Source organism: Lissotriton helveticus, chromosome 6 (genome assembly GCF_964261635.1).
Source record: "Lissotriton helveticus chromosome 6, aLisHel1.1, whole genome shotgun sequence".
Lineage (NCBI taxonomy): Eukaryota > Metazoa > Chordata > Amphibia > Caudata > Salamandridae > Lissotriton > Lissotriton helveticus.
The window spans coordinates 1,923,203,421-1,923,207,083 of NC_136067.1; positions in this window are offsets into that span (position 1 = coordinate 1,923,203,421).

Below are 3,663 nucleotides of genomic sequence, written 5' to 3' on the forward strand. Positions count from 1 at the left end.
ATGCCCGAGGGGATCCGGGCGACCAGATGGCCGAGGGAATCTGGGCGATCAGATGGCTGGACACGGAAGTGAAGCCGCCTGGACTCTCCCGACCCTGTCCCCGTCCCCGTGCCCGTGCCCGGGACGCATGGAGCCCGTCCTGGGCACTTTTCCATGCCTTCGGCCTGGAGCCCCCAGACACCCAGGGGAGGACCACCGTGAAAGCCATGGAGCCCGACCCGGGCACTCTGCCATGCCGTCGGCCTGGATGGAGCCCCGGACGCCCGGGGGACAAATGCCCGGGACGCATGGAGCCCGTCCTGGGCACTTTTCCATGCCTTCGGCATGGAGCGCCCCGACACCCTGGGGAGGACCACCCTGGAAACCATGGAGCCCGACCCGGGCACTCTGCCATGCCGTCGGCCTGGATGGAGCCCCGGACGCCCGGGGGACAAATGCCCGGGACGCATGGAGCCCGTCCTGGGTACTTTCCCATGCCGTCGGCCAGGAGCCCCCTGACACCCAGGGGAGGACCACCGTGAAAACCATGGAGCCCGACCCGGGCACTCTGCCATACCGTCAGCCTGGATGTAGCCCCGGACGCCCGGGGGACGAATGCCCGGGACGCATGGAGCCCGTCCCGGGCACTCTGCCATGCCGTCCCGACAAATTCGTACGGACTCCTAACCTTACGACACGGATCGGAATCGAGCCCTCTCTGACCCAGCAGTTTCAGGCGCCCGGGGGACGAATGCCCGGGACGCATGGAGCCCGACCCGGGCACACTGCCTTGCCGCCGGCCTGGATGGAGCCCCGGACGCCCGGGGGACGAATGCCCGGGACGCATGGAGCCCGTCCCGGGCACTCTGCCATGCCGTCGGCCTGGATGGAGCCCCGGACGCCCGGGGGACGACTGCCCAAGAGCCATGGAGCCCATCCCGGGCACTCTGCCATGCCGTCCCGACAAATTCGTACGGACTCCTAACCTTCCGACACGGATCGGAATCGAGCCCTTTCTGACCCAGCAGATTTCAGGTTGATTTGCTATATACTTTACGTACGATTTTATGGGGGCCGATTCCGATCCGGTACGTAAAAGCAAATACGACCGACATGTCGGACAACCACGTACACCCAGGGGATAGGACTGCCCGGGTCACATGGACCCCGTCCTGGGCACTCTGATCTGCCGCCGGTGCCGGGGATCGAACCGTGATCACCAGATGGGGATATCCCAAAAATCTGGCATGGATACGGCCCGCCAGGACAGGTTTGGGCACCCCTGTTGTACGGACTCCCAAGCCCTACGGTCCTTCTGACACGGATCGGAATCGAACCCAGCAGATTTCGCGTTGACTGCCTCTATATCAGGGGTGCCCAAACCAGTCCTGGCGGGCCGTATCCATGCCAGATTTTTGGGATATCCCCATCTGGGGATCACGGTTCGATCCCCGGCACCGGCGGCAGATTAACCCAGCACCAGGTGACTCTGGGAAATAGCTGGCGCCGCGGCTAGGGCGGCTGACTCCGGAATCTGGAGATTTTTTTATTTAAGGTTTTTGTAGAGCGCGTAGTAACCCTCGAGCATCCCAGAGATCAGGGTTCGATCCCCGGCACCGGCCGCAGATTAGCCCAGCACCACGTGACTCTGGGAAATAGCTGGCGCCGCGGCTAGGGAGGCTGACTCCGGAATCTGGAGATCACGGTTCGATCCCCGGCACCGGCGGCAGATTAGCCCAGCACCAGGTGACTCTGGGAAATAGCTGGCGCCGCGGCTAGGGCGGCTGACTCCGGAATCTGGAGATTTTTTTATTTAAGGTTTTTGTAGAGCGCGTAGTAACCCTCGAGCATCCCAGAGATCAGGGTTCGATCCCCGGCACCGGCCGCAGATTAGCCCAGCACCACGTGACTCTGGGAAATAGCTGGCGCCGCGGCTAGGGCGGCTGACTCCGGAATCTGGGGATCACGGTTCGATCCCCGGCACCGGCGGCAGATTAGCCCAGCACCATGTGACTCTGGGCAATAGCTTGCTTAATCTTCCCAACGGCCCCTAGCGCCTAGAGACCCTTACGGGTGATTGTGCGCCTTACAAATGTGGATTATTATTATTATTTGGGCCGATTCCGATCCGGTTCGTAAAAGCACATCTGCCCGAATCTGTCGGACAACCACGTACGCCCGGGAGAGGACTGCCCGGGACCCGTGGAGCCCGTCCTGGTCACTCTGACCTGCCATCGGCCTGGAGAAGGGAGCGCCGGACGCCCGGGGGGAGGACTGCCCGGGACCCGTGGAGCCCGTCCTTGGCACTCTGACCTGCCGTCTGCCCGGGGAAGGGAGCCCCGGACGCCCGGGGGGAGGACTGCCCGGGACCCATGGAGCCCGTCCTGGGCACTCTGACCTGCCGACGGCCCGGGGAAGGGAGCCCCGGACGCCCGGGGGAGGACTGCCCGGGACCCGTGGAACTCGTCCTGGGCACTCTGACATGCCGCTGACCCGGGGAAGGGAACCCCGGACGCCCGGGAGCCATGGAGCCCGTCCTGGGCACTCTGACAAGCCGTCGGACCGGGGAAGGGAGCCCCGGACGCCCGGGACCCGTGGAGCCTGTCCTGGGAACTCCGGCATGCCGTTGGCCCAGGGAAGGGAGTCCCAGATACCCGGGACCCGTGGAGCCCGTCATGGGCACTCTGACAAGCCGGTGTCCCGGGGAAGGGAGCCCCGGACGCCCGGGACTCGTGGAGCCCGTCCTGGGCACTCTGGAATGCCGTTGGCCTGGGGAAGGGAGCCCCGGACGCCCGGTGGGGGAGGACTGCCAGGGACCCGTGGAGCCCGTCCTGGGCACTTTGACCTGCAGTTGGCCTGGAGATGGAAGCCCCGGATGCCTGGGGGAGGACTGCCCGGGACCCATGGAGCCCGTCCCGGGTACTTTGCCATGCTGTTGGCCTCCTGGAGATGGGTGCCCCGGACGCCCGGGGGAGGACTGCCCGGGACGTATGGAGCCCGTCCCGGGCACTTTTCCATGCCGTCGGCAGGGATGGAGCCCCGGACGCCCGGGGGACGACTGCCCAAGAGCCATGGAGCCCGTCCTGGGCAATTTGACAAGCCGTTGGCCTGGAGGAAGGAAGCCCCGGGTGGCCTAGGGAGGTGTTACCCAGGCATAGCCCATCTGGTCCCCCTAGCAGAGAACCACCAACCTTGGAGGGGTGTCCGGGCGTACCCTGTCCCTAGTAATCCGGAGGGAAATTACCTGACTTTCTTGCAATCTGTGCACACGAGGTGACAGAGGGGACCCAAGGCGCGAAAGTACCCGACCTCCTGGAGCCCTCGCTGGGATCCGGGAGGCGAATGGCACCTCATCATGACTTCCAGGGCGACCAGATGGCCGAGGCGAGAGGGGCGACCAGATGGCCGGGACCAAAATGACGCCAATCTGCCTGCCCCGGAGCTGCAGGGCTCTGGGGCTGCAGGGTTCCGGGGGCTGCAAAGCTGCAGGTCTCTGGGGCTGCAGGGCTCCGGGGCTTCAGGCCTCCCCGGGCCCTGATGGACCCTCCGTCCCGGGCGCCTCCGACCCCCGGCCGGCTTGCAGGAATGGAGGGGGGATTCCCGCACCACTGGGCCCTGCCGGACGGGGCTCAAGCCCCGGGCCCGGTCCCCGGCCCCAGTCCCGGCTTTCCGAACCCTAGGCCG